Source organism: Hippichthys cyanospilos, chromosome 22 (assembly GCF_059441005.1).
Source record: "Hippichthys cyanospilos isolate Australia breed blue-spotted pipefish chromosome 22, RoL_Hcya_1.0, whole genome shotgun sequence".
Classification (NCBI taxonomy): domain Eukaryota; kingdom Metazoa; phylum Chordata; class Actinopteri; order Syngnathiformes; family Syngnathidae; genus Hippichthys; species Hippichthys cyanospilos.
The window spans coordinates 524135-533585 of record NC_142390.1 but is presented as its reverse complement, the minus strand read 5'-3'; the positions used below and the strand labels follow the sequence as shown (position 1 = coordinate 533585).

Here is a 9451-nt window from a genome sequence, read left to right as displayed (position 1 = left end):
TCCGGATGTTTAACGAGTAAAGAAACAAATAGGAATGTCGATAAAAGTATTCCTCTTGATTAAAAGCGGTTGTTGACGTCAAAACACGCGTACAGCGCCGTGTTTTTAGACCAAACGTCTTTGGCGGTCTCTACGTTTACGTTGTTGACATTTTGGGGGATGGGGATCGTCGGAGATCTGAAAAGGTTTACTTTCACAAAACTGTTATTGATTAAATTGTCCTCATTGCAGGAATGACCCTGAAGCCACTGCTTGGCCTTGCCTTGTTGCCCCCGCGGGGATAAAAAGTAACGGGGGGAGGGATCGGCGCCTCCATTGTGTCGGCATAGTCACCGACTGGCTCAGTCACTCTCGGCTGCTCGGCCATATCGGCGCAAAGCGGCTACCTCTTTCAGTCCCGCTCCTTTTCGCTTCGCGCAAAGTCGACCCATTTAGCAGCTTACGCGCAAAAGTTGACATTTTGTTTTATTTGCTGGCAACCGGGACAAATCCAAAAAGTTGTTTGGCAGCAGGAAGTGGTCTTTGTGTAAAGTCAGCTTAACTGTTGTTCTCCCCGGGCCCGCCGGAGGCAGGGAGAGGCGCAGCCCAACGTCACGCGGGGGGGGGGGTGGGGGCGGCGCTGCCTGGGGGCAGGTGAGCCAAAGGGCGCTCGAAGATGAAGGCGGGGACTCGGGTGACCAGTTTTACCTGGAAACGCCCGGAGCCGGTCCGGACACGCCGCGGCGAGCGCGCCGGCGGCCCCGGGGCCAGGACGGAGAGGCGAGGCCGCCGTCAATCTTCTTCTTCGAGACCCAAAGTTTGGATCTGCCCAAAAGGCAATTTAGCCATCCATTTTCTAGTGGCAAGAACTGACTACGTGTTGAAAGAGCAGATTTTCACATTATGATGAGCATAAAATAGAGACACTAGTTTTAAAATGTGGTAAGTAAGAGAAAAACAGAAACACAAACTATGCAAGTCATTTTGAATCAAAAATCAACTTGAGTTTATCCAGTACTAATTAAAAATACTGGCTGAGCTTCGTTAATATCCCTCCACGCTGAGTTTTAAATAGACAAAAGCTTGGAAGAACTGTTCTAATTTGCATGCGGCATGCAGTACCGATAGGAGCCTGATATCTGGAGCAGCAACGAACATTTGACCATAAACAAGCGAAGAAGAATTTGGACCAATCACAGTGCCTGTCAACATTCCACGAGGAAAGGATCGGTGCCCTGCAGGTGCGTGTAATGGCCTTGTATTTCTTTCTTTCTTTTCGTTTTTAAACAGTGTAGTAATGGCTGCATTTCGTTGGGTGCTCATTAAAAGTTGACAATTAGCGTGAGCGTCCAACGTTCAAAGGAGTATATTACGTTCAAATCGTATTTATGAGTTTACCACTAATTACGTTCAACCTTCAAAATGATATATTACGCTCAAGTCGTTTTATTATTTATTTTACCACCGATTAGTAAATACTAATAACCAGTCAATTGCCCTTACTGTGTTTTGCTCTGACGCTTTCTCAGCTCTGGTCTGCCCTGCTGTCTTGCGGTTTGACACACAAAAAAGAAAAAATCTGAGGTAAGTCTACCTAACTTTCAGTTTGTGGTATGTTCTTTACATACTTTACATCTGCATTTTTTTTCTTCAAGTATGTGTAAAATGGTGCACACCAACAATTTTTGGTTTCGTCAAGTAAAATGCACTCATACAGCCCTTAATGTCAAAAGACTCCTGACAAGTGAAAGAGTCAGAGAGCTTCTCAAATCCACGACATCCTCTGAATGCCTCCCACAAGGTCAAAGAATAACACACACACACACACACACACACACACACACACACACACACACACACACACACACACACACGTTAATTCAATTCTTTACAGTTGCAGATATGACCTTGCAGCATTCCAACCGTTTTTTTCCAAAATAAATATTGCTTACAAGAAACCAATTGACGTCATCTTGGCAATTTTTGTTTTTTAAGCGCGTCAAAACGGTATTATTGCCTTGTCGCTCTTGTGCGTGTCTGAATTTGTCAAATGTTGAACTCAGGTGAGCCTGTGACTCAGCTGTGGCCGAATGACCCCCATCCCCTCCCTTCCTCGCCCTCTTCCCGAGGACCCCCCCTTCTGCGTGTTTACTAGCAGTGCGTGTGTGAGTGCGGACGGCTGGCCATCCCGCTAAATGGACACTTAATGACAAGTGCGGCCATAAATCACACGTGTTGACACAGCACTCACAACTCGGGGAGTTTGAATGAAGCCGGCCCCGCGTCCACTTTCAAGGCCCCTCGTTGGATTTGCACCTTCACAATGGAAAGAGCAGTAATCCTAGATGTGCACTTGTCAGCCCCCCCCCCCCCCCCCCAACTCCTGCCCGGGGCCGTCGTGCTTCTCCCCGTGTGTCTTTTTTCCTTCATTTGTCATAAAACATATTTGGCACATTGAAATGTGAGTGAGCGCTGAATGGGGACTTCCCTTGGGTGTTTTTGCCCCCTCACAATGGGCCTGTGTGTACGGCTCGCGAGCGACTGCGTGTGCTGGAGTGCCAAGCTCTGGGAACATCAAAAAAATCAAATCAAATGTGTGCGTGTGTTTTTTTTTCTACAGCGGCGCTCGGGGTTGTTTTGGAGATGGTGCATCGTGTGAATATGCCGCTTGTGTGACCACGTAAGTAAATCATTTCAATTACTATGTAAAACATTAAGTGATATGTTAAAAATGTAAAAAGTACTTTGGTTGCTTCTTGTGCGCCCATTTATACCTTCCTCTAGTTCTCATACATGTTTAGTTTGGAAGTTACATATATCCACAGTTACTTCTGTACTTATAATACATATCTATCCTGGTCATCTGTTGGCTGGTATTAATACAGGTCTGTACTATTGTTTCGCTACATGCAACACAGCCCACTATTCATTCATAAATGTACCAAAGTATATATACCTGTTTACAAATAATTACCTTTAAATGTGGTGCTTTTTAAAAAACAAAAACAAAACAGGCTTATGTCACACATTAGTTTTGAGTTATTGATGAAATTACAAGGTTTTCAGCAGGGAAAACAACCTCCTTAAGGTCTCCACTTTGATTTCCCAGCAGCCAAAAGGGTCAAACTATTATCAAAGTGTATGAAAATAAGCCATTAAAAGACGACGTGCACCGTTGGAAGACGAATGTGCCAAAAAAATGACGTGTTTTCGTCAAAAGTAGGGATTTCAACTTTTTGAGCTACCACCGTGTATTCCATATTATTTATTGTATTTATATCGATTATCTTTATTTATTTAACTGCGTTATAGCCATTCTTGTTTGCCAGCAGTCACTGTGTGACCTTTGGGCTTGGGCTTGGGCTTGGGCAGTATCATCGGTCTCTTCCAAGAGTTCTTTGCCAAAATGTTTTGACTGTCCCGCAAAGACACCGCGATGGACGCGTCCTCGGCATTCAGGGAAGTTCGCGGCAAGCGATCAGCCCCCCGCCTCGTCTTCGCTTGAGCGCTCCGCCGCGACCGGTGGTCGAGGGCCCCTCGGGGGTCGGGGTCCAGGCGAGGCAGGCCGTGAAGGGCGGCGATTGTTGCGAAGCCGGGCGGGGGGGACGGCTTCCTTCGGAGCACCTGGCCATCTGGACATTACATCCCCCCGAGCCGTAATGGATGCCCCCTCCCGCTTCAACTCCGGGCCGAAGACCCGTAATGGACACCCCGCCCTTGCCCCCCGAATAAAACCCCTCCCGGGACCTCCGTTTTGGGAGGTAGCGTGACCGGATAATAGCTTTCATTTAAAGCTCCATCGACGGCGATAGGGCCGCGCCGTGTTGCGTGTGGGCGGTGTCCGTGCCGGGCTTTGGCTTGGGACTATTTGAGGGTCACGCGAGTTAGAACCTGAGCATTGCGGCCCGCCGTTTCCTTTGCGCTTGGCGGCGACAGGTGTAAAGGGGTGTGGTTTTTGGCGCAGGTGCGCGAGTGTGCGGATGCACGGCTTGGCTAGCTTACATCTTACGACGAGATTAAATCTGAGGGCCGAGGCAGTCATTTGAACAGTGCAGGGGGAAGAGGCGGCGGCGGCCGTTTTGTAGGTGGGCGGGAATGTGTGTGTTCCAATACAAGCTGAATTCCTTTGTTCTTTCCGCCGCAGGGCTCCTCGCAACATTAACGCTCCTCGTTCGGGCCCCGAGCAAGCGCCACAAAGGCTTTCTTGAAATCGTTTGCTTGTTATTATTCATGGTCCGAATAAATCACCGTCGGTGGGGCTTCGCCGCACTTCAAACGTGGCGTGCCAGGCAAAATTCACTTCACGGTGCCAGCAAAATTGTGGGCGAAAATCAGCTCGTTTGACTTGGCAACATGGAACTCGGTAGTCGCCTCGATTCCGAGAAGACCCGCAAAAACCTTTCGAGGATCCGCGTCCCAAAGTTGGCCGGTTTGGTTCGAAGCAGGCCGTTAAGTGTTGATTTCGAAGGATCGTTGCTCCCCGAGAAATTGAATGGACGGTTGGATGTTGCTTCCCGGAAGTACAGTATTTTTAAAATGCAGTTTGTCTTAGCACCATGGATCACCATTTGGTAGGATCATGAGTAAACACACAAAAACTTGAAATTTGTTAGCCATGTCTATCATAAGTAGACACCCCGACAACTCTCGAGAAGCCACGCCCCAAATGACACGGTAAGACGTGCGTTTTGGTTTGAAAGCACCGTTCCGGGGGTCTCTGTCCTTGCGCTTCGGCGACATGACATTTGGTAGGCCCGTCTATCACGGACGGAGCCACAAAAGGGGCCTTGCAGTTCGGTTGCCATTTCAAGAGCCCTTCAAATACTTTCACGATTTCGAGAAATACTTTCGAGATTTCTGATCGCGAGCAATTTTGAAGCACTTATACAAGAGATACAGTCCCTGTCTTCATTGCGCTTTAAATTTCCATTTGTAAACCACACGCACACACCTATACCTGCGCACACGTGTGCAGAATATGTGCAAGGTGAGTCATGCCCGTAACTCAGCCAGAGGTGAACCAGAGTGCAGGGGGACAGCTTTTTGGCATGCGTCTGGCAGCCCAGCGCACGATGGACCGTATGTTCCATTTTTATTTACGACTGCGGTTTACAGAGCAGGTGTCTAATTACCCGGCATGCAGGAGCGCTATCGCGCGTCCCGATTGTCGCGCGCGTGACTTTTTTCAAGCTGTAATGAGCCAAAGTTCTCACAACGCGCACATTCCTCAAGTGGCGCACGCAACGCAGCAGGCAAGATGTGACTTGATCTCGTCTCGCTGCGGTGCCCTTCCAAACGACTTTTTGCCTCCAGCGCAGATTTTCGGCTTCCAGTTTTTGTTGCGTTCATTAGGCAGCTTTCCCCAAATCAGAGAAATCACTGAATTGAATTCTATTCATTTTGTCCGAGCCATTTAGCTCATCCGGTAAATCACATTTTTAGAATCGACTGACGCATTTGGCATGTATACTATATATTCATGTATGTTTTTAATCATCTAACTAGATCATTTGTTCACTGATTTGTCACATAAAAGTAAATGTTAAAACAACTACAGTATAAAATGTCTCCATCTACGAATGATCTGGCCCATTATCTTTTTTTTTTTTTTTTGAGTCATCCATCAAATTAGGATGACATCATGGAATGATATTGCATAGTGACGCTTCCGTGCGTGTTTTTCTGTGCGCATCATTATGCACGTAAGTGGGTGTGTGCGCGTGCCAGTGCGCATGCGAGGCGCACAAACGAGCCTTCCACCTCGCAGTGGCCTTGAACAGGAAGCGGCAAGACGAAAAATGATGGAATGCAGTTTCCGAGTAACCGACCGTAGCTCGAGGTGACATTTGGAAAAATGTCAGCGCCAAAAAGTACCGCGGCGTGTGCATCTTCTTTTTGCGGCATTTGGTGCACTTTGGCAGGCAGAACAGGTCCAAACTGGTTTGGGTCTCGTAAGCGCCTAACACTTACCGGTGAATACGCGGAAAATGCCAATTCCCGAATCCAGTTTTTCAGTTTACTGTAACACAAAAAAAACAAATTAAACATTGTATGTTTAAACGGCCACTTAAGTCTGTTTGCTTAATGCATAGACAGGCTAACAAAATGAGCATCTCTTTCAATAGTTCTCGGGAGCCAAAAGGAACAGAAAGTACATAGACTCGTGAACAAATCAAACTCATATGTCAATTGATCTCTTTATCTCTTCACAGCACAGGCTACATAGTTTTGTCACATGTTGCACCCTAAAAAGCGTGAGGTGTTTTCAAGACTTCCTCCTGTGTGCGTGCGCGGCGAGCCGCTGTTATCGCGGGCAAGGATCGGCCCACCGCCATCTTATCGCCGTGCCTAACGTCCCGTAATTGAACCCGTGTGACGGGGCTTTCTCTTCATAGTTTGGACGCGCTGACTGATGAGCGTGATAAAGTGTGCCCATGTCTCATCATGACGACAGGCCTGAAGGGAAGTTGGTCAGGGGGGTTAGGATGTTGTGTGTCTGCGTGTTTGGGGAGGGGGGGGGGTTCATACTACGGCGCGATCGCATCAGTAATCAGCAACGTGTGAGACGACGAAGAGATGAAGCTCTTTGTGCTCGGAAGAAGCGCACTAGACGAGAAACACTTTGAAAGATACGGTATTAACACACCTAACCAAAATGAACCTTGACGCCTAGAGTGTCATGTTGGATTCAGCTAATCTGGAATGCCCGAAAAAAGCCATTCTATAGCCAATGGAATGGCGCAAAACACAAAACTAATTTGATTGATTGTGTTTTGTTCTGTTTTGTTTTTCAAAAATGAACCAATGAAATGTTGCCGCTGGTTGCTGTTAACTGGAAAAAAGCAAAAGAACAATATAGTAACAATATGAATAGGGAGGTAGTTGTATAAACAAAACCCAAACAGATAAAAAAATAATCAAGTCCAACTATATAAATAAGAGTAAAATATTCAAAACAAAAGAATGACAGTCACCCGTTCCTAAAAGTCAAACAATTAAGGTTGCATTTGTGTGCGATAAAGATCAGCCTTTATTGCGGAGGAGCGCAGCTTGTGAGCACGCCGCCATAATTGTATCATTAGCCTTCGCTAATCTGCGCCATCCGACGCTAATCAAGGCCGCGGGAAGCCACCCGATCCCTTTCATGGGCGCCGACCTACCTGCCGGTGTCGCCTTCCGCGCGCGATTGGACAGAATGGGATTCGAGAAGCCGTACTCCCGTGACTCTCCCTTGTTTGTTTAGGCCGCCTAATCTCTAAGGTGCCTAGTTGACCATGATAGCTCAGGCCTTTCTTCGGGTTACTCTATGGAAATTAATTAGGAGGCCGGCCCGGGGTCCCCTCCCCCCCCGGTCCCCTCTCTAGGGACACGCACTCACCCTGTAAACGGGCGCGTGTGAAAATCTTCTTTAATCCAGCGGCCAGACTCTCGGCTCCTTGCCGCAGTCGGGACGGATTTTAATCTTAGGTGTTTGTTTGTGTGTGTCTGCTCAAGAGCTTTGCGCCATGATACTGTAGTAGCCGACGTTAGCATAATCGCCATCACCTCCGTCAGTTCAGGGCTCACCAAAACACCGACTCCTGTGGAGGTGCGCCTCCACTCCAAAGAAGTACTTGACCAAAGAAGTACTTGACCTGACTTCAATTGAAATACAATTCATCTACTTACTGTAATTCAAGGTGCACTTTTTTTTCTCCCCAAAACAAAGGCCAAAAGTATGGATGCGTCCTATAAACGGGCGCTTCAAAATTACCAATCCATTTTTTTGATTCGACGCCAATCAAGGAAGATCGATCCGCCGGCCGATTTATCCCGTTTTGCTATAGTTTAAAAATAATAATAATAAAAAATAAAAAAAATGCCAGGATTTGACCCCCAAATGAAAAGTGCATCCCGTACACAGGCGTGTCTTATATTTGGGGAATTATGCTAAATAAAAGGAAAGCGTTCCGAGGCGTATTGGCGACATCCCAATTGCAGGTTTGAAATTGCCATTCCCCTACCCTCCGGTCTCATTAAGGCTTCCCCTATCTGCCCATCGCTCCTATTGCTCTCCTGAGAGCCCCCATTGACAAGCGAGACCCCCAAATTGTCCTCTGGAGAGCATCGGCCCGGACGCTGACCGGGGGGGGAGAAAAAAGGGCTCCTTTCACACCCTCGCAGTTGGAAGGCCGCGGGTGGGCGTGGCCATTGTCGGACTTGTCGGGCCCGCCGCTCTAATTGGAACAGAACCGGGCTGCGCCGGCTGATAAGGGCGGCGCGGCGCAGGGGATGCGGCGGGCTGGAACAAAAGGGCAGACGCGCGGCAAGCGTGGGAATGATCTGCGGGCCGCTGCTCTCGGGGTACCGCCGACGGACAGCAAAAAGTGTGGGCAACGCTGACATCTTCCCTACGAATATTTACAGCTATAGGCAGTTCTGAAAAAATCATGAATGTGATGGCTAAAAAACAACCTGTAAGTCTAAAAAAAAAAAACAAAAAAAAAATGGCAAAGGGGCTTCCATGGAACAGAAAGTTTGCGCAGCCCCGCTTTGAAGAAGTGGGTCACCTCTACCCGTCATCATCGTGACGGCGGTTTAGAAATTTTGAGTCGGCAGCGGCGTGGACGCGCTGATTGCCGGCATCCCCTGTGGCTCGGGCTTGTATCAGAGCGCATTCAGAAGTCCCCGAGGAGCGGCGCAGACCTCCTTTTGTCGACGCTCGCAGGTCTTAACAGGAATATAAAACAAATTAATTGCCCCTGTTAGATCACTCAGGCGCTCACCCGAGGGACCAATGTGCTTATCGCGCGCACGCACGCACGCACACACACACACTGGTAGTGGCGTTCCTGCGCCGCACATTTAGCGGGCTTGCCTCTTCCCCATCTGTTGCTCCCCCCGCCCGCCCTAATTAGGGAGCCGCGGCTCTATCCTGTCTCCATCTGTCCCGAATCGTCCCACAATGCGCCTTTTTTACGGGCCCAATCGAGACTTTTAGTTGGACGGGGTCTTATTCTACTGTAAAGCCCCAGGTGCCCGTGGGCTGGCCGGCCGTCCGTCCGTCCGTCTGTCGGGGCAGACGCGCCGGACGCCATTTACGACTTCAAGCGAGCATTCAAGTGTGTGCGGAGCTTGCAGTTATGGCCTCTCCGGAGCGCTGCGTGTGTAGCGGCAGGCCGCGTGGGCATTTTGCCGGACAGAAAAAACAACAAGCCCGATTGATTGGCTCGTTGACGAAGAGCTGTGTGCTCCCAAGTCATCGGTGGAGTTCACACTTGCCTTAATTATTTGATTCCAAACAAATTGTTTATTGAAGCAAAAGTTGAGTGCAACGTGAAAAGAAGCGCTTTCTCTTGAGAAAGTAGAACGTCCCTTTTGTAACTCTGCCTGTAAATCGAGCATCAAAAGTTCAATAATTGATCATATCAGCAATAAGGGAGCGATGCTTTTGAGGTGCGTCACAAAATCTCACAAAGAAACAAGTGTAGTA

At 48.3% G+C, this 9451-nt stretch overlaps 1 protein-coding gene across 2 annotated transcripts in view; it reads left to right on the top strand.

Annotated features, from left to right (window-relative positions):
* Positions 1 to 753: 753 nt before the first annotated feature.
* LOC148405244 (peroxisomal succinyl-coenzyme A thioesterase-like) overlaps positions 754 to 9451 on the top strand; it is a 74720-nt gene continuing 66022 nt past the window's right edge. Inside the window, exons 1-4 of one of the 2 annotated variants that reach the window (XM_088406878.1) lie at positions 754 to 921; positions 1099 to 1220; positions 1509 to 1563; positions 2600 to 2659. The gene's annotated coding sequence lies outside the window, so the exon portion shown is untranslated. Of the gene's footprint in view, positions 922 to 1098; positions 1221 to 1508; positions 1564 to 2599; positions 2660 to 9451 lie in introns of those variants that run through there. The other variant, XM_088406883.1, reaches the window with a different exon arrangement.